This window comes from Schistocerca piceifrons, chromosome 8 (assembly GCF_021461385.2).
Source record: "Schistocerca piceifrons isolate TAMUIC-IGC-003096 chromosome 8, iqSchPice1.1, whole genome shotgun sequence".
Lineage (NCBI taxonomy): Eukaryota > Metazoa > Arthropoda > Insecta > Orthoptera > Acrididae > Schistocerca > Schistocerca piceifrons.
Genome location: NC_060145.1, coordinates 228,102,188 through 228,128,770, shown reverse-complemented (window position 1 = coordinate 228,128,770; position 26,583 = coordinate 228,102,188).

Here is a 26,583-nt window from a genome sequence, read left to right as displayed (position 1 = left end):
ACACCAATATGTAAACAGATACTTCATGTTCGATTCCTTGGGAACAGCTTCTGTGATATAAGACAATCTGTCATTACTCCTCTTTGCGACATACTACATTAGCTGCATTTGAGGTGATAGCGTTACGGAGATGTTTAGCTAACTCCAGTGGCAGACTCTGCAAGAGAGGCGCTCTGCATCGCGGTGTAGCTTGCTGTCCAGGTTTCGAGAGAGTGCGTTTTTGGATGAGGTATCGAATATATTGATTCCCCCTACTAGTACCTCCCGAGGAGATCACGAATGTAATATTAGAGAGATTCGAGCGCGCATGGAGGCTTTCCGGCAGTCGTTCTTCCCGCGAACCATACGCGACTGGAACCAGAAATGCAGGTAATGACAGTGGCACGTAAAGTGCCCTCCGCCACACACCGTTGGGTGGCTTGCGGAGTATAAATGTAGATGTAGATGTAGATAATGAAGGTTGCTCGGGTTATCAGCGGACTCGAGGCGTCGTTTTCCGGCAATATTTCGACAAGTTTCTTATCCGTCCCCTCAGGCGAAGTGTGGAGTTCATGCCTATCGCGCGTCTTTGTACCTGCTCACCTTCAGGCTTCTCTGTGTAGTCAGCAAAGGCTGTACCAGTGGCGCACCTGCGGAAGGGGTGTTGCGAACAGTGGTGGTGATAGCCGTGCAAGGTTGGGGCAGTGGGGGGTGGGAGGCAGGGGGCAGGACACTTACGGCACGCTGGAACGTCCCAGCGTCGCGTTCTGGAGCTGCCAGACTATTATATCTACTGCCTTCGTCGTTTTCACATCAGAGTACTCTTGGTATATTCTTGCAACCGCCACATCCCATGCAGAGCTCAGCTGAAAACCGCTGTACCGTTTGGCAAGATCACCATGAATCCGTGTCTGCACCGCCTCTTTGACTATCGAGTCCCAGAACCCTTTCGCCAGGCTGAGCACCTTGCTCTGTTCAAAGTAAAGCATATCGCCTTCGTTGAGTCTGTGCTGTCCAGGTGCAGATTTGTTCATTTGGCCGAAACGAATGCTTCTCATATGTTCAGAGTGGTGCTGCATATTACACCACTGCGTCCGACCGATTGTATTGTTTGCCGCATTTGCTACTTAGGCTATACACTCAAGGTGTCCGTACTCCTAATCCGTCTTTCATTGACCAGAGCATATCTTTGGTTTTAGCCGATGAATAGAAAGTGGTTCTGATGTATTTATCTCCGAACGTCTGGCAGTCTAGCGTACGGAAGCAATGCTAGACGTTTTAGGTCTCCTTCTGGGTCGTCTTATTTCTTCTGATATTTGTTTTTGAATAAAAAAATCTATCGCATTACTGTGATCAGTAATGGCTGTAAAGAGGATTTACCTTATTTCTAGCAAGAAGCAGTCATTGCCAGTACAATTACAGAACACAAATCTCTGGTGAAAGCAGGAAGAGAAATTCACATAGCCTGTGCAAGAAAACATTTATTTAATCATATAAGTTGCATAAAAATGAATTTCACTTGCACAACATATTCGAGGGCACCATCCATTTAACCGATTCCTCTTTTCCACCTTCCATCTCCGCTCTATTGCACCATGCTATATACGTGATGTAACAGCACGCAGACCTCAGAATGAGTCACTCAAATCATTAACGGCACAGTTTCATGCAATGACAAAATGTTCCATTAGAATGTTTAAATTAAGTAGTGTTTACGGTGACACTAGTGCAGTGTTGGTTCCAGTGGAATTACCAGAGAATGGAGTAACACCCCCTTTGTTTATCGCGGAATGTGATGGAATAGGGAGACAACAGGTGCCCGTAGTCGTAGAGGCAGCGATGTGGAACGGCTGCAAGACAGATTGGGACTCAGTGCGGCGCTGGCAGCGGCAGCAGCAGGAACAGCGGCAGCTCTACCCAGCCAGCCAGCGAGCGGGGGACAATAATTATCGGCAGGCAGCGGCCCGCCTGGCGCTCGCCCGCCGCCCTCGCCCTGTATCGACCGGCAGACCCAACTGACGGGCTGCCTGCCGCCAGCACTGTGCACCGTGCCGCGTGTGTCCTACACCGTGCCATGTGCAGTGTGCGCTGTCCACCGGCAATTAGGATGCAGCCGGAGGAACGTCTCGACTTGCAAAGTGAGGGCAAGAAGACGAAGGCTAGCGGCCGGCTGCGGTGTAACCCACGCCTCGCACCCTAACTGCCAGCCAAACTCGATTCCAACTGCTGTAACTGATTCACTCTCTTACTCCCTAACGAAAAGATGAAATTGGGGAACAGTTGTGAAGCCCTCTTTAGCACGTAGATTGGCTAAAAGTCAATCAAAATTCTACAAGCTGCTCTCCATTTCATTAATGCGCTTTTTGTACATTGCTTTCTTTTTTCTTCTTCTTTGGTACAGATTTTTCAATTGATTATATACTAATTTAGCAATGCCTCAGGGACTTCATATTTTTAACATAGCTCAGAGTTGGATGACAATGGAAAACTCGGTTTCTCGTCGGTTATGTCGGTAGGGGTAAAGACTGAGGTGAAAAACGGCGATAATGCCTGATATCTCAGCAGCTCTGCAATATTGGTCTTTTATGCAGGTAGTATCAGAGTGTTTTACAGACGGTGTGTGAGCGGCAGGGCACAGCTGAATAGAGAGATGGAGGGAAGTCGAGGTAGACACAGAGAGTGGGAGGAGAAAATGCGAGCAATTTGTGTGACATACGCGTACACATGCGAAGATGGGGATAGAAAGATGGTACATAAGTATAAATCACCATTTAAAAAAATGTAATCTCATAGAAATGTTTAAAATCATTTGAGAAATATCACATACACGAAAAAGATAGCATAAAATAATTCTTTAAACCGGAATAAAAATTATTGAAATGAAACAAATATTATGACAGATATTATGACAGCAATCAGGCACTTAAATGAATTCAATGGCGACCAGTGAACATTTGAACCTGACTGGGACTCGACCTTGGATTTCCGACTTAATCTGAGCAGCTATCTTAACCACTTCGGCTATAAGACAACCGTCTTATGGTGTTACGAATCGGTATCGGACTTGGAGAAATTATTTCATCTTTCTTACTCCGATTTAAAAATGTGTGTCTATTAAAAATTTCCAGAAGGTTTGGAAGGTAGGAGACGAGATACTGCCAGAAGTAAAGCTGTGAGACCTGGCGTGAGTCGTGCTTCGGTAGCTCAGATGGTAGAGCACTTGCCCGCGAAAGGCAAAGGTCCCGAGTTCGAGTCTCGGTCGGGGACACAGTTTTAATCTCCCAGGAAGTTTCTTATTAAAAATTTGTTTTCATCTAAATAGTTATTACCAAAACAAAATATTGGTTCGTATTTACTAATTCACCATATTTTGTAGGTATAATAAGTTTAAAATTTAAGGTTGAGAAACAAACCAACCCTCTTTTTATTCAGCTAGTATACTTCCATTTCGAACCGGTTTTCGGTTCAATGGGCCGTTTTCAGGAAGAAAACTACTATCATGCACAATGAAGATTAGTGTGCAGAACACTGCAAACAACTGTAGTGTCAGCACACACAAAAAATTAGATCATGGAACTAGGTGAGAAATGTCAGACAGAGTGCTCATCACCCCTCTTAAAGACCAGAAGTGTTAAACTAAAACTGACAAGCTGGACTGTGTTAAATACAGCTCATAGAAATAAATAATAATGTATTACAAGTTTTATGGCTATATTATTAAAGCCTTCTAGGAGAAATCAAAGGTCAAATGGTTCAAAAGCCTCTAAGCGCTATGGGACTGGGGTCATCATTCCCCTAGACTTAAACTACTTAAACCTAACCAACCTAAGGATATCACACAAATCCATGCCAAAGGCAGGATTCGAACCTGCGACCGTAGCAGCAGCGCGGTTCCGGACTGAAGCGCCTAGAACCGCTCGGCCAAACCAGCCGGTGAAAAATCAAGGTAAGCTATATGACAATGCTATTGCGGTACAAGTTTGTAGAGGTCGGTGTTATTACAGGAACCCAAATTTGGGAGTGTGGCTGGTTTCTTGGGCCATGGTCAGATAAAGCTTACGAGAGAAGATGTACGCTACTATAACTGATCGTTTAGAACTAAACGAGGGTTTTAAGATGAATACTCGTTCAGCTTAAATGATTCCAGTAGGTTATAAGAATCACGTGCTACAATAAGTTCCTCTTCATTTTCAACTGGGTGCTTTCGACGTGGAGGTTGAAAAGGGCACGGGGAGTGGGGAGGTAGGGAAGAAAAAGTAGTGTCTTCATGCCGACATTCGGTCATTTGCCCTTTTGAATTTATTCCTCTATTTGAGGTTCGTCTGCCGCTGGCAAACCAAACAGTGACTCGGAGGGTGACAGACAGCCTATAGTTTACCATTCCACAGCCTGAACTACGAAATCTCGAGTTTTTCTCATATATGATACAGCTGTACACGGAATCCGAATAACATGGACTGTGTTAGCAATGGTTTGAAAGAAGACATACGACACATTAGCAAATAATATGGCGTCAAACGCTGAAAGCATGAGATGTGTAAAAATGAAATGTCAAACAATTGTTACTTATAGGACTTGTATTTGAATTTGAAGTTTCGACCTTCCCAAACAATATACCTGTTGCGATGTTTACAAAGGTTTTGGGAACTTTCAGCAAAAACTGTTTTAAAACTGATACTAGCAGAGGTTTTTCAGGTTTTTGTACATACGTTTGATTGTTATGTAGACAAGCAGGCACCGTGTTCCTCTTCAAACGTTTCTGGTCACCAAAAACTCATTATCGGTCCACATTTGTCAATTAGATCAGCTGTATTAACCATTTGTGGTACCTTACTTCTTAGTTTCCGTTTCACATCCATCTAATCCCGAGAGCATGCCATATTAATCCCAGAATATGGCCAATCATTTCGTGCCACACACTGTCGATCTCGTTATGCATGTTGGAGCTTGACCAGAACATTATGGATAATCGACAGTTTTCTTTCCGTTTCGAAAAGACCTTAACTGACTGTAGACACGTTTAGATATTGCTCTTTGCTTTCCACCGATCACTGCAAGCAACACATTATGTTCAGCTCCCATTGTTTGCTTCTTGTAGAGAAGCTTCATGTTGTCCACTGGACTATCACATGAGTCGACACAATCATTAAAATCGACCAGACGCTCCTCCATAATACTGTGTTAAACACAATGTGGAGTTTCATAAGATGTGCCTCTACTCATATTAGCGTAGAAAGATGTTTTATACATTTTACTCTTCAGATGTTGTTTTATTCATCGAAGGCATTAGACAGACGTCAGATGCTAAAAACATCTCTACTAAGACTTAATTTCTCGCCTTATAGTCACGTCACTAGTACATTTTCACTGTGTGCTACTGGTAGCCAGACCGCAACTGAGAGCAAAGAAACTCGCCGCACTGAGGGAAAAACGGGGATACTGTAGGGATGGAAGACTAAGAGAGATGATATTTATACAGTGCGGCGCAAGAACAAATTTCATACTGCGGGGCGTGAGACAGGCGCAATAAAGCAGGCTGTGCGGCGCGCCTCGCGCGCGGCCGCGGCGCTTTCCGGCACACTTGGCTCTAGTGTAGTGTCGCGCCGTACATCAGCCCCGCATTTCCTGCCGCTAAAGGGGACCGCTGGAGCTGGAACTGGAACTGCCTACAGCCAGGCCGATACCAGCGCCAGACCGCCTGCCACGCAGACTGCGGTGTTTACGACGCCGCCCGCCGCGCGTCTCAGACACCTGAGGACCGGGCATGCTGTGCAGGCTGCTTACCGTCTCAGGGGTCCGCAACGAAGGTAAACAAACATGACTTAACGTGTCAAGCGCAATACCACGATAAATACTCGGAATTTAAATCAGAGAAACACGTGCATTCCAAATTCATGGAACTACCCAAATAAAATAATCAACTGTATTAATGTTATTTTTATTGTATTGGTTGATTGGCTGGTACAGTATCAAATATACGCTGAAGCGCCAAAGTAGCTGGTATAGGCATACGTATTCAAATACAGATATAAGTAAACATGCAGACTACGGCTCTGCGGTCGGTAACACCTATATAAAACGGCAAGTGTCTGCCGCAGTTGTTAGATCGGTTACTGTTGCTACAATGACAGGTTATGAAGATTTAAGTATGAACGTGGTGCTATAGTCGTCTCACGAGCGATGGGACACAGCATCTCCGAGGTTTTCCTGTACGACGATTTCAATAGTGTACTGTGAATATCAGGAACGCGGTAAAACATCAAATCTCCGACATCGCTAAACAACATCCCTCAGGAACGGGACCAACAACGAGTGAAGAGAAACGTTAAACATGACAGAGTTGCAACTCCTCAGCAAATTGCTGCAGACTTCAATCCTGGGCCATCAACAAGTGTCGGCGTGCGAACCATTCAATGAAACAACATCGATGTCGGCTTCCGGAGCCGAAGGTCCACTCATGTACCCTTGATGACTGCATGACACAAAGCTTTACTGCTCGCCTGGGACCGTGAACACCGACGCTGGACTGTTGGTGACTGGAAACATATTACCTTCTCGGACGAGTCTCGTTTCAAACTGCATCGAGGGGATAGACGTATACGAAAGCGATCCTATCTGATCATCTGCATCCATTGATCGTCATTGTGAATTCCGACGGACTCGGGCAATTCCAGGAGGGCAATGCGACACCCTACACGCTTCGAATTACTTCGGAGTGGCCCCAGGAACCCTCTTCTGACCTTAACCACTTCCGTTGGCCACCAAACTCCCAAGGCATGAATATTATTGAGCATATCTGGGATGCCTTGCAACGTACTGTGCAGAAGAGATCTCCAGCACCCCTTCGTACTCTCAAGGATTTATAGACAGCCCTGCAGGATTCATGGTGCCGATTCCATCCAGAACTCCCGGCGGGGTCAGGGATTTTCTCTGCCTCGTGATGACTGGGTGTTGTGTGCTGTCCTTAGGTTGGTTAGGTTTAAGTAGTTCTAAGTTCTAGGGGACTGATGACCATTGATGTTAAGTCCCATAGTGCTCAGGGCCATTTGAACCATTTGAACCATCCAGAACTATTTCAGTCGAGTCCATTCCCCGTCGTACTGTGGCACTTCTGCATGCTTGCTGGGTCCCTAGGTGATATTAGGCAGATGCACCATTTTCTATGGCTCTTCAGTGTATGGGTATTTTATACGGAGATAATGCTTCAGGTGGCCTTATAATATCTTACTCCACGAGTATTTAGCGTGTTTTATGTCATAAATGCTATAAACGCTCGACGAGAAAATCCACTGCGTAAAAATAGTATATACTTAAGCCAGTAATTTTACAAAATTTAAATTCTGAAATGATTTAAAATATTGTACTGTATGAAAAGAATTGTTTTACGTACACATTATGGCTAGAAAGTAGATGTTTTGGCAATACCACATTCCACAATTTTATGATAGCGTACACTTTATGTACGTTCCATCAATAAACATTCATATTAAAAGAAATCATTGAACATACGCAGGGACTTTATAGCAGATGATTTTATTTCTGTTTTCTCATAATAAAAACGTTTGTACCCGGTCTTTCTCTGGGCAGTGTTCGCAGTGGAAACACGTATATGACACAATGTCATGTTTCCTTTGGAACATATTTATCTGTATGCATTCATCATTCTCCACCAAATGGTATTTCTACGCCACCCAAGTTACCATCTAAGACATTTCCATTACAGACAGTAGACACATTTTAATATAGATTGTAGTAGTTGCTTTCTTACAGGGAAATATTAAATACTTCATTTGGCAACCATATCAGTAGGTGATATGGCATTATGAGGTACAGTTTTAAACTGTCATTGAACAAATTACTTAGCAAATAAACGAGAACGTGAAACTCTATGACAGATTAAAACTGTGTACAGAATGAAACTCGAAAACTTTCCCTTTCACGGGCAAGTGCTCTACCAGATGAGCTAACGAAGCACGACTCACGACTCTTCCGCCCTCCCCTCCTCACTCCTAACAGTCGTACTTCAGCCTGTACCCCATCTCATGCCTTCCCAATTTCGTAAAAGCTCTCCTGCGAACCTCGCAGGGCTAGTATCACTGGTAGAAAAATATTGTGGAGACATGCTTAGTCACAGCCGAGAGATGTTTCCATAACGCAAGTCCCGAGTTCGAGACTTGGTCAGCCACACAATTGCCAGGTTGTCTTATAGCAGCGCTCACACCGCTCCGGAGTGAAAAATTCATACAAACGGAAATGTCTTGAAGGGGTAGGTGGGGTAGGGGTTGGGCTTGGACGGGGGTGATGGTGGAGGGAGGAGTGAGAGGAAGCATTAAGCGAAAGAAAATATTTTCTTATACATGGAGAGGCTATAGTGGCGGCTTCTCCACCAGCTGTCTTTACTACACATGGTTTCGAATCAGTTTACCAACCGTCACCCATTCAAAACCGTAAGTACAGATTATACCGCTTGCTTTCATAATCTGGAACATTGCTGTAGTTCCGTGACAGAAGAAAGGAAAACAAACCAGGAAGAATGGCTTTTTTCTACGACGTGGTGGATAGGTTTTGTACGAGAACGTATTACCTTTATGGAGGTTAAATAATAGACTCCTTTAAAAGAATTTAGTGTACTTTTGGATACTAAGTAACGCACGGTATTATAACCATTTTTCAGTGTCTTTCAGATAGGAGCATACGCGTCTGCTAGCACCATTTATGATTATTGAAGTGTCCGCAGCTCGTGGTCGTGCGGTAGCGTTATCGCTTCCCACGCCCTGGTTCCCGGGTTCGATTCCCGGCCGGGTCAGGGATTTTTCTCTGCCTCGTGATGACTGGGTGTTGTGTGATGTCCTTAGGTTAGTTAGGTTTAAGCAGTTCTAAGTTCTAGGGGACTGATGACCATAGATGTTAAGTCCCTAGTGCTCAGAGCCATTTGAACCATTTGATTATTGAAGTCATTAATGTTGTTGACGCGTAAAATAATTTATTTGCTATGTTTAACGCTACAAGCCACTGAATCAACTTGATGACTGCACAAGGGAAGTTGTGATACTATGATTAACTTTCAGCAACTTTCCACAGATACCTACTTTTGTATGAGTACGAACATCAAGAAACCCAACCGTTGTTACTGATACTGATAAAAAATGAACTACAAACATACCTGACAAACGGTCGTTCTGAATCGTACCAGCCCTTGGAAAAATGCAGGACAGGAAAAACGAAGATTCCTTGTGGACAGGAAGCCTGCAGCCTTAGTACACTGTTTAGCGGCCTTTTTAGAGCTAGGTACGAATCTCTCGCTTGCACATGCTGGAACACGTAGCTATCACTAAAACTTACTACACACCCTAAAGATTCTGTTAATACGTTATTCGTGTTTCCAACAACCCTGTGTGTTGGTGATCAATGAGATGTATTTAGTAACCGTTAGCGTTGAGTCAGAAGTTCGTTAAATTCGACAGATCCAAATGTCATCAGTGCCATAGAAAGCTAAGCACCTTCCTTCATATGAAAGGGAATTTGAGAATTGTAGCTAATTCTTCGCTGGATATAATCTCACTTACATCACTCGCCGTGGCTTTAGATTCGAGGTAAATTTTTACTAAACGTACGAAGTAAGGTGAAGGTGAAGAGAGTACCATAGTATTATTTTCTGTGAGAATAGGAACTGAGGGGGAGGGAGGGGGCGGGGGCTGGGGAATCAAGTGACGTTCTTCAGTCGTCAATGGCAAAGAGTTTCAGGCGATCTGTTAAGCCGCAATGAATTCTGGGACGTTTTCCGCCCTCCACCCCCACCGCTTTTGTTATATGCAGTTCATGTTATGACAGACGTCTTGCTTTGTTACGTCTGTGTAGGCGCAGCCGTTTGCTAGATCCATTGACATGATGTAGTACTTGCTACGTTCTGTCCAGTCAGTGCTGCTTACGGCTGTAGTTAGGTGCTCTTACATTTCAAATACGATACAACACTTTGTTATGCAAGGCGTGTTTTGCTATGAAACTAAAACCTTGCCCATCCCAACTGTAACTGCTAACCCAACAGTGGTTGTAGCACATTTCCAATAGTTCACCGATACGCTGAACTCTGCAAAATGAACGCAGAAAGATCAGTCCGTCGGAGCGACCACATCGCTACGCGGAACTCAAATATAAAGAAGTTTAGCCAATGACTGAAGAATGTCACTTGATTCCCCACTCCCCCCCTCCAGCCCCTCAGTTCCTATACTCACAGAATATGGTACGCTCTTAACTTTCACCTTAGTTCGTACGTTTAGTAAATATTTACTTCAAATCTCTGCTAGCACACGAGTAACGAACTGTCCTGCCGCACTAAATGAACGCGCTTGCAGCTGTGGCTCCGGGGGTGGCAGCATGTGCAGCGTGCCGTCTGCCATCACATGTCTGCATCGAGGAGTTTCAAAGAAGTGCTCGGTAGGAAGTTCCCAGTGAGGCTTTCATTTTACGATCGCAGTAACATCTCAATAATTATTGTTACTCACCAATTGCGCAGTAACCCTTTCAACGTTTTATACACGACTCGTAGCCAAATATACCACAAAGTTTTGTACACAAAAATATACACTGACGGAAGCTTGTTTCTGTGTCTGAAAGTGATGGACTATCGGTTATTTCAAGGACAGCTCCGAGTCAGAGTGCCTGCAGCGTGCATCTCACTGACCCCAAACCACCTACATTTGCGACTTCATTGTGGTCAAGCTAGAGCTCATTGTAGGGTAGCTTGGAGGTCTGTTGTGTTTCATGATGAAAGCTGGATCTGCCTCTGAGGCAGTGAAGGCCGTGTGTTGGTTATATTATGGTTAGCACTTGAGGGCCTGCAACCTACCGGTCTGCATGCTAGACGCACTACTCCTGCAACTGGATTTATGGTCTGGGAAGCGATTTCGTATGATAGCAGGAAAACTTTCGTGCTTATCGAACGTACTCTGGCTGCAACTTTGTACGTCAGTATGGTGATTCGACTTGCTGTGCTACCATTCATGAACAGCTATCACAGGTATGTTTTCCAGCTGGATAACGCTCTCCCCCATACCACTCTTGTAATCTGACACCCTTTACAGAGTGTCGACATGTTGCCGTCGCCAATTTTATCACCAGCTCAGTCTCCAGTCAACTACATATGAGATATCATCGGACGCCAACTCCAGCATCTTTCAAAAACAGCTTTAACCGTCCCTGTATTGACAGACCGTATGCAATAGGCATAGAGATCCATCCCACAAACTGTAAACGGTACCTGGACAGCAAAATGCATGCAGGTTTGCATGCTTGCATTCAACATTCTGGCAGTTAGACAGGTTAGTAATGTACCACCATTTCACATTTGCAGTGGTTATTTCTAGCTGACGTTAACCAGTGATCTTGAAATGCAAATGACTTAAATATGTTACCTAGACAGATGTGTTCCAGAATTTTTCTGGTATTTATTCCCGTCAGGATATATGTTTCCTTTGAACCAACGACAATAGTATGTGTTTTTCAGATGACCTTGTGAAATATAATTAATAGTGTGGATGGGAGACAGTTGGTAATTAACAGGGAGGAAATAATTATTTCGAAAGAACGGTAACAGCTTGCAAAATTACTGCAGCGTACGATATTAATTAGACTAATGGCAGAAATAAGTATGAAAACTGTTGTCGCAAAAATTACAGAAAATGGAAGGTCAAATTAGGAACAGTGGCTGACACAAGAAGTAAGGTCATTACTATCCGATGTCCCTCATCGCTGATCTGCGAAATCTTCTCTAGTCGTCTGAGATAACTGCATTTCTCTTCGCCCACCAGCAACCCTTGGTTTCACAATGAGTCCTTGAGGGGACAGTAGCTCACTATCTAAAATGTTTATGACCTCACTGACCGCTACTGTCTGTGGCACTACACATTTATCACATCTCTGTATTCTGCCTGGCTGACGAACACCTGGGTGAGGGCAGCTCTATCGGTTTTCATTGAAAGCGGATACTTCACTCGGGTGCCTAACGACATTCGTAAACTGTTTATTTCTTCATCAGTTTCAGTGGTACCAAGCGCATGTTCACTCTCAAAACGTGTCAATATGTAGTTTGCAGAAGTTTGATTAGAAAAAAACGCAAAAGTCGGGTCAAACATTCGACAAAGATCTCCATTTTTGAGTTTGACATAATACTGTTGTGCTGAGTGACGTCATTTGTCAGTCAGCGATTAATTGTCTTAGAGTATACTAGCGACGAGTGAATACGGTGATTTACATGAACTTGTAATTATTTATGAAAATATTTTCCTTTCGAATATAAAATCCTTGCCTGGCGTGCTAGATTATCTACTGTTTCTCTACGTGCCTACCAAACCGTTCCTTGGCCAGCAGGATCCATAGGTCTCTCCCCAATTGAAAAAGTTTGAAGGATTATGCGCAGCCCCCCCCCCCCCCCCCCAACCAGCTCGAGATTTTGACGATCTAAGGCTTCAGTTGAACAGAACTGGCCACTATATCCCTCAGCAGGATTTCCAAAAACTGGCTCATTCAATGTCAATCAAAATAACTGCTTGCGTAAGTGGCAGGGGTGTGCTAAAGCGTTACTGACTAGCTCTAGTTTTGAATGTCTTACGCATGAATAAATTATCCCGTTTACTGAAACTGTAATCGTTGGTTTACCTGTACACCTACATTATATCTAGCGATAATTCCCTCGTGGTACGTCTCTCTCTCTCTCTCTCTCTTTCTCTCTGTCTTAGAGCGTATTTTTCTCGAGCTCTTACCATACCACCTGGCATTTATGTTTTACTCTTAGTGCGGATTTAACAATGTGTTTCTACCAGTATATGAAACAAGTTTGTTTCATGACTTGTGTGGGCTGACACAAGAACGGACGCATCCTTTACTAAATATTTCTGAATTTATGAGGCACATTTTATGAAATCGTCCCCTAATTCTAACATTGTCTATCTTGTCACCACGTTCGGCGGTAACAAAATAACGTGGACAGCGACATGTCATTGAGTGAAAATTTTCATTCGAGCAAGGTGCTGCACCCGATACGTTTTGTTCTATTCTATGACAACCAGTAGTCCTGATTTGAAGAATCACATTATTTTTAAACGTCTTCGGTGAGTTTATTTCAATCAATTAGTCGAAACATTAAAGTGCTGTAGAGGCCCTCAGCTACATGCCTAAAAGCGGCTTCTGGAGTACAGATATAACTATAAACTGCGTCTTTTACAGGGTGTTCAACTGCACAGAGGTTACCATCTTTTCATTTCTTCGCATCATTAGCAAAACGAGTTAAAATCATCGTTGGTTCCGGTAGCTGCAATGTAATTGGATTTTGCCGACGGAGTAAGCTGTCCGATAAAGTTCCTCGGCTCTTGATCCTCCAGTGTCTGGAGCAGGGTGACAAATCTTCGAGTTCCATAACCCCCAGGGACGTGGTAAATTCCTGAGTCAACTGCCAATAACGGCGTTCGAGTAAGCGGCCGAAGTCGCTCTCACTTGGGTGACGACTTGAGATGAAGTAAGAGCACTTAGCTAAGACTGTGAGAACAAGAAGTCTCTCAACTGCGACTTCTCCACAGCCAGGTCACTACGCTTTCAGTCTGGCTTACGACGCCAGCACCGGTTAGTAGCTTGAATGAAACTGTATTCTTGCCTAATATATAGCTCAACGTCTACTTTATTAAACAACCGGGATGTACTATAAATGTGACAGTAGAAAATTAAGAATTATAAACTGCCCTTGTATCTAATGTCTAAATATAGAAATATCGTAACTTATTAAAGAATCTTACGTATGTTTCAACATAATGTATCACATAAATCGATAAGAATGCACGTGAAAAGACGAATACAGACTCCCTTTATAGTGGAGGCCCTAGAATGAAGTGGTTCTTAAATAAGAATCAACGAAATCTCTGTAGAAGATTTAATATGCATCCGTCAAATTCATTAGAAGAACGCTAACCAAAGGAATTCAACTACTGGAAGGTAGCCTAAAGATATCTCGTTTGACCGTTTCTTGAGTCTTGCTTGTCAGTGTGGGACAGTTAGCAGGTAGAGAAGCTCAAATGAATAGCGTCGCGTTTTCTGATGTTTTCCCCTGACACGCACAATACGTCAGCTAGGGAGTTCTTCTGGTTTACACATTACTCAACAAAGAATGAAACTATATTCTTTAACCTCATGCCTCTGTCGTGTTTTCTGAGGCTACTACAGTCTGACCACTCAGGCTGTCCTATATGATAGTAATGACAGTTCTGTGGAAAGTAATTCGTATTCATTTAAATTGACTCAACGGTGATTTCTTCGTGGCAGAATGTATATTACATAAACCAAGCGAAATATGTTTTACCTTGTTTTACAAAACATATTTCCATACGAGCTAGGCTTCGAGTTATATGCCCGCTTTCCAGCACAGAACTGATTCTAAAGATGTCACCCAAGCAACATACACTCCTGGAAATGGAAAAAAGAACACATTGACACCGGTGTGTCAGACCCACCATACTTGCTCCGGACACTGCGAGAGGGCTGTACAAGCAATGATCACACGCACGGCACAGCGGACACACCAGGAACCGCGGTGTTGGCCGTCGAATGGCGCTAGCTGCGCAGCAATTGTGCACCGCCTCCGTCAGTGTCAGCCAGTTTGCCGTGGCATACGGAGCTCCATCGCAGTCTTTAACACTGGTAGCATGCCGCAACAGCGTGGACGTTAACCGTATGTGCAGTTGACGGACTTTGAGCGAGGGCGTATAGTGGGCATGCGGGAGGCCGGGTGGACGTACCGCCGAATTGCTCAACACGTGGGGCGTGAGGTCTCCACAGTACATCGATGTTGTCGCCAGTGGTCGGCAAAAGGTGCACGTGCCCGTCGACCTGGGACCGGACCGCAGCGACGCACGGATGCACGCCAAGACCGTAGGATCCTACGCAGTGGCGTAGGGGACCGCACCGCCACTTCCCAGCAAATTAGGGACACTGTTGCTCCTGGGGTATCGGCGAGGACCATTCGCAACCGTTTCCATGAAGCTGGGCTACGGTCCCGCACACCGTTAGGCCGTCTTCCGCTCACGCCCCAACATCGTGCTGCCCGCCTCCAGTGGTGTCGCGACAGGCGTGAATGGAGGGACGAATGGAGACGTGTCGTCTTCAGCGATGAGAGTCGCTTCTGCCTTGGTGCCAATGATGGTCGTATGCGTGTTTGGCGCCGTGCAGGTGAGCGCCACAATCAGGACTGCATACGACTGAGGCACACAGGGCCAACACCCGGCATCATGGTGTGGGGAGCGATCTCCTACACTGGCCGTACACCACTGGTGATCGTCGAGGGGACACTGAATAGTGCACGGTACATCCAAACCGTCATCGAACCCATCGTTCTACCATTCCTAGACCGGCTAGGGAACTTGCTGTTCCAACAGGACAATGCACGTCCACATGTATCCCGTGCCACCCAACGTGCTCTAGAAGGTGTAAGTCAACTACCCTGGCCAGCAAGATCTCCGGATCTGTCCCCCATTGAGCATGTTTGGGACTGGATGAAGCGTCGTCTCACGCGGTCTGCACGTCCAGCACGAACGCTGGTCCAACTGAGGCGCCAGGTGGAAATGGCATGGCAAGCCTTTCCACAGGACTACATCCAGCATCTCTACGATCGTCTCCATGGGAGAATAGCAGCCTGCATTGCTGCGAAAGGTGGATATACACTGTACTAGTGCCGACATTGTGCATGCTCTGTTGCCTGTGTCTATGTGCCTGTGGTTCTGTCAGTGTGATCATGTGATGTATCTGACCCCAGGAATGTGTCAATAAAGTTTCCCCTTCCTGGGACAATGAATTCACGGTGTTCTTATTTCAATTTCCAGGAGTGTATTTCAGCCCCATAAAAACTATAAGAACTATGCTCTGAGTAACCTCCTAATAACTCTCTTCTCTGATCACAATACGCCTCCACAATATTACTTATACTAATTACGGGAATTAATACCGACCCTCTCCCCCCTTTCTGCCTCCATCCACAATCTAGTAGCAACTTCGTAACTTTACCAGTTAAGTCTGAACCCAACACGCTTTACTACCAGAGGCCCCATAAGTAAAGCGATGCTCACTTTATGCAGATGAAAATCGTCACCACAGAACGCAAATTCCAGTCGTTCGCCACTGCAGGCGGAACAAAAACGTTGTTGTTGTTGTTGTTGTTGTGGTCTTCAGTCCTGAGACTGGTTTGATGCAGCTCTCCATGCTACAGTAAAGCTGCATGTCCTCGGGAGAAATTACGGCTGTAGTTTCCCCTTGCTTTCAGTCGTTCGCAGTACCAGCACGGCAAGGCCGTTTTGGTTAATGTTACATGGCCAGATCAGTCAATCATCCAGACTGTTGCCCCTGCAACTACTGAAAAGGCTGCTGCCCCTCTTCAGGAACCACATGTTTGTCTGGCCTCTCAACAGATACTCCTCCGTTGTGGTTGCACCTACGGTACGGCCATCTGTATCGCTGAGGCACGCAAGCCTCCCCATCAACGGCAAGGTCCATGGTTCATGGGGGGGAACAAAAACGTAGCCAATATTAATTCGAGTCAGCATAATGAACGTAAAATAAATAATTCTGATAACTGACAAATGCAGATGTGATGTCAGAGAATGATATACAGGGGGGGGGGGCTTAACGAAGGAACTGTTGAAGTATATGACTTTATACTCAACATCATTTAATATTGTACGAAACACTAAATATTATATTATTTACGTTAGCTATTTACCAAACTACGAGGAATTGTTTTTTCGAATGAAATCATTTAAACAAGTATAATACGTATAGTTATTAAAGAGAGAAGTGGCTAGAAGATATTGAAGCCATTCAGAGGCGGGGTGCTAGATTCGTTTCGGGTACGTTTGAACAACACGTAAGTGTTACGGAGTTGTTTCGTGAACTCCAATGGGAATTCCTGGAGGGAACGCGACGTTCTTTCGAAAAGCACTGTCAAGAAAATTTAGAGAACCATCATTTGAAGTTGACTGCCACACGATTCTACTGCCACCAAAATACAAGATACGAGATATTAGGGCTCAAATAGAGGCATATAGATATTCGTTTTTGCCGCTCTCTGTTTGCGAGTGGAACAGGAAAGGAAATGACTAATAGTGGTACGGCGTACCCTCCTCCAAGCACCGTAGGGTTGCTTCTGGAGCGTCTATGTGGATGTAGAGGTAGATGAAGCACTTAAAATTTCTAACTGACATCTTCTTCCAGCGAGAGTTTCACTCTGAGATGTGCACTTCTCTAGAAAGTGGTATCGCAAGAGATATTCCCTACATCGATCTTTCCGTCATCGTGTTCACCAGTTTTTGGATCAAGACGTTAATCTACCTGTGTTGCTCATGTCACTACTCCGGGGCAACACACGCTGGCGTGAAGCACGACCCACCACTTTTCCTCGCTCTGACTCCCACAGATGTCTCAGGCTCCGATTCAAACACTGGTATTGACACCGCACAGTGACATATTGGTGTACGTTTGAAGTTCTATGTTGAAAATATCAATGTGCAGATGATCTTGTCATTTCATATCAGAGTGAAGATTTTTCTGAATGTGAAGAACATCTAACAAACAGCCTCACTAATATTCATGAACATTTTCAGGCACGACGGCTTCCCTTTTTTCGTCTTTAGGGCCAGCAGTGTAATTTATGTCTGATAACGACATGATTGTTTCAGTACATACACCATACTCCTTACAACAATTAATCCTTATTTTCAATTACGTCTAGATTGATGTGACGACCATATTGCGTCGTTAGTGGACTGTTTTGTAACTGTCACTTCTTTATGAAGATCGTAAATGGTGTCAAGACGTTGATGTGACAACAGTCCGACAGTTTCACTCTTACGACGTTACATGTTTAGATAGCTTGGAGAGCTGATCAAGTCCGTCTTCGGACTGAAGCCCACAACGACATCAATTAAAATGACAACCATTAAAACAATACTACCGCAAAGTATCGCATCTATGTAACAGTATCAGGAAGCAAGAAACGGAAGTTCTTCGTTGCTTTTAAGCTCTCCTCATCAAGTTTAGCTTCAAAGTAATAAAATAATAAACATAAAAACATGAAGAATCGTGTTCAAGTAAAGATTGGGACTGATAGACAGGGCGCCTCAGAGCCGTTCGAGACTAGTTTCATGTAGACTGTTGTTGCCAGCTGCAATAGATATTCCGCCCCAGAACGTATCGCACCAGATAAAGTGTCACAGCACTCGTTTGAGGACGTAAAATAGCCTTATAAATTACATTTTCTTATGATATAAACGTGACTGACCAATTTCGTTTTACAACAGGTGCTTTATGATACATCCAATTAGCAGTTACTGTCTCCGCGGAGTCTACCTAATCATCATAAAAACAATACTGTAAAAATCTTCGGTGAAATAGCTAAGATAATGCCACTGGCAACTGTTACAAAAGTAGAAGAATATTTTCTGCCATTCTTACGTCTTGATATAATGTGCCTCTTCCTTTACTGCTCACTGGGCCATCTACAACGCAGACTGCACCACCAAGATGGTTCCTTGAAGTTTTAGACAAGTTTTTGTGTCTAGGCTTCCTCTTCTTTTAACTATTTCTTTTCGCTTTTCCTTCACCTGCTCTGTGATTAATTTTATTTTGTATTTCATTATTATAACCGAAGTATTTATCACAGTACGCACTGAGTAGGCGTTCTCGTGCAGTTCAGTTAATTGTTGTGTTACCTGGAAGTACATACCTTAGCGAAGCAGTCTGAGTCACTTAATAAAAGCAAGTCTTCCGCTTCACGCTGTATGCCATTTATATTGCATTCAGAGTACACTGAGAGAATTACTCCATTTACAGCATGTATTTGGAACCGCCAGCTCGACGGAAGAATGGTAGCCAATAACTCGGATGTGGCACACGTCACACTAATACCCCAGAAACGAGATAGACGTAATCCGCTGAATTATAAACCCATATAACTGACATCAATTTCCAATAAGAGCTTAGAACAAAAATTAGGTTCGAACATTATGAAATATCTGAAAGAAAACGATTTATTGACATGTAGTAACCACGGATTCAGACAATATCGTTCTTACGAAACACAATTAGCTCTTTATTCGTACGAAGTGATGAGCACGCTGTATGCCATTTATATTGCATTCAGAGTACACTGAGAGAATTACTCCATTTACAGCATGTATTAGGAACCGCCAGCTCGACGGAAGAATGGTAGCCAATAACTCGGATGTGGCACACGTCACACTAATACCCCAGAAACGAGATAGACGTAATCCGCTGAATTATAAACCCATATAACTGACATCAATTTCCATTAAGAGCTTAGAACAAAATTTAGGTTCGAACATTATGAAATATCTGAAAGAAAACGATCTATTGACATGTAGTAACCACGGATTCAGACAATATCGTTCTTACGAAACACAATTAGCTCTTTATTCGTAGGAAGTGATGAGCACTGTCGATGGGGGATCTCAAGTTGAGACCATACTCACTCCGTTCGTCGTAATGGCTTCTAATCAAATTGCACACCTTTACAGTATAATCTCAATTGAGCATCTGGACTCATGACGGGAAGCAATCAAGTAAAACAAATGGGACACTTGGGGTTATGAAAGGACGCTTTATATGCCACGTAATGTTCTTAATCTGTATAAACAATTTAGGAGACAAACTGAACTGCCCTCTTAGTTTTCTTGCAGAAGATAATTCATAGAAATTTAAATTCTTTCGTTCCATTTCAAAACCCAAATATTAAAGGTAGGAACAACTAAAACTGTAAACATCGTATAGAAAAAGTTGTCTCTCGAGATATAGTCTGAATGTACTGCTATGAAACCCCGCCATTCACGTAAGTGTGAACAGCAGACTAGTGAGTGCATATGTAGATATACAGGGTGGTGCATCTGAAGTATCGCATGAGATTATCTCGAAAACTATGTGGGTAAGACAAGTCCGTAAGCTCAAAGAGGGACATCAAATGACACTACACGTAACGCCCAGCTCCGCCCCCTTTCGTGAGGGGGGGGGGCAACTTTTAAACCTTAAATGTAAAACCCCATTTTTATTGCAGATTCAGATTCTCCATAAAAAAGTAATCGAGTTTTGTCTGAACCATTTTTTTAAACTACTGACAGATGGCGCTGAAATCGAGAAAAATTTTAGAAGAACTCACACTAATGAAGCACCCCAACATGTGAGAGGCAAGGGAACTCACACTAATGAAGCACCCCAACATGTGAGAGGCAAGGGGACTCCCACTAATGAAGCACCCTACGGGAACATCGTTCTACTACGTCCATGTCGTTGTTCCTGGGCAACGTTAAAAGTAGGATACAGTAAATTTTGTACAAAAATAGCTTAATTTGGCGTAACGAACGAACTGGTGCATATTTTTTATCGATTTGATGCGTCTTCCTCGGATAATTTTAAATAAATCAAAGTTCTTTCCCAATTTTACCTTTTTCTCGATTTCAGTGCCATCTGTCAACGGTTTAAAAAATGTTTCTGACAAAACTTGATTACCTTTTTTATGGCGAGTCCGAATCTGCAATAAAAAATGGGTGTTTCCATTTAAGATTTAAAAGTAGGCCCCCGCCCCACGCGAAGGAGTGGGGGCTGGAGGTCACATTTAGCATCATTTAATGTCCCCCTTTGAGCTTACGAACTTGTCTTACCTACTATTTTTACCCAATGTATAGATTTCCAGATAATCTCATTCAAAACGTCAGATGGACCACCCTGTATGTTTTCAATTTTCGTGGAAAAATGTAAGATAGCCTAATGTGACCATGATAAGCCACCAATTTCAGAAAATTCATTGTAACTATAGCGCGCTGAATAATGGTGCTTCCACATTTGCCTAGATGTCGTTTGACGGCATTGATGGAAACGAGGTTTGACATCAATCCGTTCTCTGGCTCACTTGCTTCAGCAACCTACACCGAGACTTACTAGAAGTTTCTCAGTTTCCCAATAAGCTTGAGGACTTTGCTGCTGACACTCCACCCAACACAGGTGACTGGGGCACTGTCATCAGATCTGGGTTCTCAGTTTGAAACAGGAAGCCTTACTGCATGTCCACAGAAATCGATCTCTGTTTGTCGGACTTCTGAAGAGTGACCTGTAATATAAAGCTACACTACATGGATAACGCTAACACATCATATTCCACACGTACTGTTCAGATAGACGAACTGAAATTCTATGTGTAACGCTAAAAATTACAATGCTGCCAACATATTTTTGAACTTTTTGTGTGTATTTCAAGTTGTAACTATAATATGCGATTTTGAAAATCTTAACTGTTCAGTTTGGCTGCTAAATCCGTAATAACAAGCGAAAAATACATTCTAATAAAACGTCAAATTTTTCCGACGTAAAATTTTAACGAGCTTCCACAATTGTACTGGATGAAGCATTTTCTATGTTGAGAACGTAAATGGCAAAATGAAATATGTGAGCCCAGAGATGTAGATGTTTTACGTCAGATTTAATGTTTCGCAGCCGCACTCCGCACTCACACTCACGTTACTTAGGCATCGCCGGCGGCAACAAGAGCCGCAGACCAATCACCAGCACTGTGGTCAGCGCATTTCCCTCTCGCCCACGCTCGGACAGCAGCCAAAGCGCCTGCACGATAGGGGGCAGGCCACCCGGCACTCAGTGACGCGTGTTGCGTTGCAGGGACCACAGGCGCAGCTCCCGGCTTCATTAGCGTGGCGCGCGCGGCATGTGGACTCACTGCTTTATTCCGTTTGCACCCGGCGCCATCTCTGCAGTCCGCCCTCTGTGATCCCTCCGCACCCACATATAACCGGTTTTCCGAAAGTAGGTGCTTCGTAGCCTCAAAACTCTTTTCTTTGTGGCTTATCGAAACATATTTTCATTTAGAATGTATTTTAAATTTGTGTCAAAACGTTTTTCATATTGATGTAGGAGATTGTGTTGACGCTAAGTGGAAAAAAATTCAGAGACTGAACCTACACACGTAACCGGAAACTTTAGACAATATATACGTTCAATGATACGTAAATTCCCCAATCGTAATGTGACCTCCGGAGAAAACTTCAGCCGTCAAACGATCAGTTATTAAATGGACAAATTACATATGTATAAGTGGTGGGGGTGACAAGACGTAATGCGAAATATTAGAAAATTCGTTCTGTGGGAACTGTATGGAATACATTGCTCGCAAGCCGCTCGTGATGCTGATATATTGCACTAACAGCAACAAACTGGCCTGCTGAGTTTGACGGCATCCACATCGGCACCTATCTGTGAACGTAAGGCACTTGTACAAACCACAAAGGGAAACTATACAAATATAAGTTTTATATTTCTTGAAAACTAGATATACAGGCGGTCATATCGTAGCTTACTAACGAACTCGAAACTGGTAAAGAACATGTAAAATAACTGTGGCTCAGGTTTAGAAAAATAGTTTAGCATGCGTTTGACAGATATGTATTCAGTAGTACAGTCCATGATAGGATGGACACCCAACGCAATACAGTCCGTGTAAGGAAACTTCTGAACAAACGCAGAGTTCTGTGTAATAGGTGTAAAACAAAGCGTATTACAACAAATAGGGAGATGCTGAATGAAACGCGTATAGCTGCCGAGAGGGCAATGGGTTAAGCCATTAACGGCTACCGCAACAGAATATTGCCGTAGGATCTCTTAGAATACGCAAAAAAATTCTGGCCGTTTCTAAAGGCTATAGTGCTACCAAAGCTAACGTACGGACACTCGTGGACCAGGCAGCAGCAAAGCCAACACAGAAACGCCTAACTTGAGTTTAAAATATTCCTTTAACAATTAAAATCCAGCGATATTGCCTCAGTTTAAACATTGCAACACTATAATGGTAATGACGTAGATATTAACTTCAGTGGTACTGAAAAACCGCTGACATCAGTATAATCGAATAAATTACCCGATGAAGTCCCTATCACATTCTACAGCTAGCTGCGACTGAGTTAACCCCATTTTTATCTACAAACTCGAACACAAAACCATGTCAAGTAGTTGTAACATCACAGGTCACACCTGTCTAGAAGAAGGATGGCAGAGATGATCCCATAAACTACCGTCCAATATAGTTAACATTCGTTTGTTCTAGAATCTTGGAACGTATTCTGGACTCAAACGTCATGAAGTATCACGAACAGAATGACCTCCTCCATGATAACCATCATGGATTCCAAAAACATCGACCATGTAAAAGACAGTACCGATTTTTTCAGGAGTCATCTTGAAAGGCATGTATGAATGTAGTCATGTAGATGCAGTATTTCTTGATCTAACAAGGAGCACCTGACTCACTGCCACACCTACGCTAATTATCATAAGTACGAACATATCAGATATCAAGCGAAATTTATGAGGGGCAGGATATCTTGGTACGGAGGATGCAACATGAGTCATCGACAGATGTAGAAATAACTTCGGGTGTTCCTCAGGGATGTGGTCTGTTAATGATCTTGCAAACATTATTAATAGCACACTCAGATTTTCGCAATGGGTGCAGGTGTCTACAATGACGTACTGTGTGAAAAAATCTGCATGAACATTCACTCGGATCTTCATAAGATCTGAAAGTGGTAGACAGATTAGATTACTTTATGTGTAGGAAATCGAGAAACTGTGCACTTCACAAAACTAAAAACGTAGTATCCTTTGAGAATAATGTCACAGAGCTACATTGTGAATCGGTCAACTCATTTAACTACTTGGATGTAACACTAACCTGGAATATGAATTAGAACAATAACATAAGCTCAGTCTTAGAATGGCCGTGCGGTTATAGGCGCTACAGTCTGGAGCCGAGCGACCGCTACGGTCGCAGGTTCGAATCCTGCCTCGGGCATGGATGTGTGTGATGTCCTTAGGTTAGTTAGGTTTAATTAGTTCTAAGTTCTAGGCGACTGATGACCTCAGACGTTAAGTCGCATAGTGCTCAGAGCCATTTAAGCCATCAATCTTAGAAACTACTGTGGAAATAAAAAAAAATTATCTGCATGGCATCAGGCGAAATATCTCACCAGGCCCTCATACTTGGCGGGAGGCAGTACATTCTACGCATCTTTACGTGCTCACCGTGCGCTCATAACTGAAAAGAGCGATGTGATGCTATCGACGGGCATACTAGAGACACTGTCCAACGTGTATGTGAAAAGCTTCATCGGAGTTTCGCAATGTTTTCCATTTAGTGATCTATCGGAACTTACTTTCCGAATACCTCTAGTAAAACACGTAGTAGACTTTGATATTGGTAGGATACTAGGAAAATACAATCAGCCTACAAAAGAGACTTCTTAAAAATCTCCCGCGGACCCATCGTATAATACTGCCGAAGTGCGTGGAACTTTACCACATGGCAGTAACATGGAATACTGAACACATATTGAACGCATAGAGGGGGCAACACGAATGGTCACAGGTTTGTCTGACCTGTCGGAGAGTGTCACAGAGACGCTGAAGGAACTGAACTGGCAGACGCTCAAAGACAAACGCAAATTATTCCGCTAACGTTTGTTTACAAGGTTTTAACAACCAGTTGGGAATGGTGTCTCGAGGAATGTATCACAACCCCTATTCCTTTATCCCGTAAGGCTCCTGTGGACGAGATCAAATTAAATACAACAGGCAAAGAAGCATTTAAGTATGAAACTTCCTGGCAGATTAAAACTGTGTGCCCGACCGAGACTCGAACTCGGGACCTTTCGTAGAGCACTTACCCGCGAAAGGCAAAGGTCCCGAGTTCGAGTCTCGGTCGGGCACACAGTTTTAATCTGCCAGGAAGTTTCATATCAGCGCACACTCCGCTGCAGAGTGAAAATCTCATTCTGGAAGCATTTAAGTAGTTTTTCTCTCCACAGTCCATACGTGAATAGAACAGGGCCAAACCCTAACAACTGATAAAATGGGAACTTCTCTCTGCGAAACGACTCTCTGACACACGCATCACAGTTTTTCACTCACTATGGATGTAGACGTAGAGCAGCCCGTCCGGTTGGCCGTGCGGTCTAACGCACGGCTTTCCGGGTGGGAAGGAGCGCCAGTCCCCGGCACGAATCCGCCCGGCATTCATGTGTCGAGGTCCGGTGAGCCGACCAGTCTGTGGATGGTTTTTAGGCGGTTTTCCATAGACCTCGGCAAATGTGGGCTGGTTCCCCTTATTCCGCCTCAGCTACACTATGTCGGCGATTGCTGCGCAAACAAGTTCTCCACGTAAGTGTACACCACCATTACTCTACCACGCCAACATAGGGGTGACACTCGTTTGGTGTGAGACGTTCCCTGGAGGGGTCCACCGGGGGTCGCACCGCACAATAACCCTGGGTTCGGTGTGGGGAGGCGGATGGGTGAAGTGGACTGCGATAGTCGTCGTGGGGTTGCGGACCACTGCGGCTGCGGCGGGGACGGAGCCTCTCCATCGTTTCTAGGCCTCCTGTTAACATAACATAACATAACATAGGTGTAGCCCAGTATTTATTTAGATCATCTGCTTCAGCTACCTGAGTTGCAATCTTCAGATTTCTAAAGCATAAATCGGAATTATAAGACAGAAGGTTCTTCTGCGAAGGGTTTGACACATTTTTACATTGCAAAGATATTTACAACATGCCATACGCAATGCATTCGACCATGTGTACATTATACCGTGTCACACGATACGAAGACATTGCAAGAACATGACAACTACCGTAATCTGCATCTCAAGTATGAAACAAACGTAACACAGAATTCCACTCATATTGCACTAATTATTCATACTCATTTTCACACAATAGCAGAATGAAAACTTAGATTCTGAAGTAAACAGCAATGATGATACGACCCACCACCAGGTGGCACTGCAGTACTGACAGACAGAACACTTCCTACCATATAACGCCTAAGCGCAAAATAACATAAAATAATTATGCAATGCGGTTATACGATTTGTCTGTGCATCTGACACGAAGTAATTCACATCAGAATACATTACAAAACGTTTTGTTGTAAATTTGCTAAAAATTATTTTTTATGCCATAAGAGGAAGCGTTTTATGTTCATTATAGATTTACATCTACGTGATCACTCTGCAATTCCTAATGAAGAGCATGGCGGAGGGTTTACTGAATCACCTTCAAACTAATTTTCTACCGTTCGACTCTCGAAAGGCGAGCGGAAAAAACAAGTACTTAAATCTTTCTCTCCGAGCTCTGATATCTCTTATTTTATTTTGACGATCATTTCTCCTTATGTCGGTTGGCACCAACAAGATATTTTCACAATCGGAGGAGCTAGTCGGTGATTGATATTTGACACGAATATCCTGCCGCAACGAAAACGCCTTTATTAATGATTGCCACCCCAAATTCATGTATCAAGTCAGTGGCACTCCCTTCCGCATTTCGTGGTAATACAAAACGAACTGCCCTTCACTGAACTATTTTGATGTCCTCTCTCAGTCTCATCTTATGTGGATAACATACCAAACAACAGCTCTCCAGAAGAAGGTGGACTAGCATGATTTAAGCAGTGTCTTTAATAGACATGTCGTACTTCCTATATTTTCTGCCACTACAT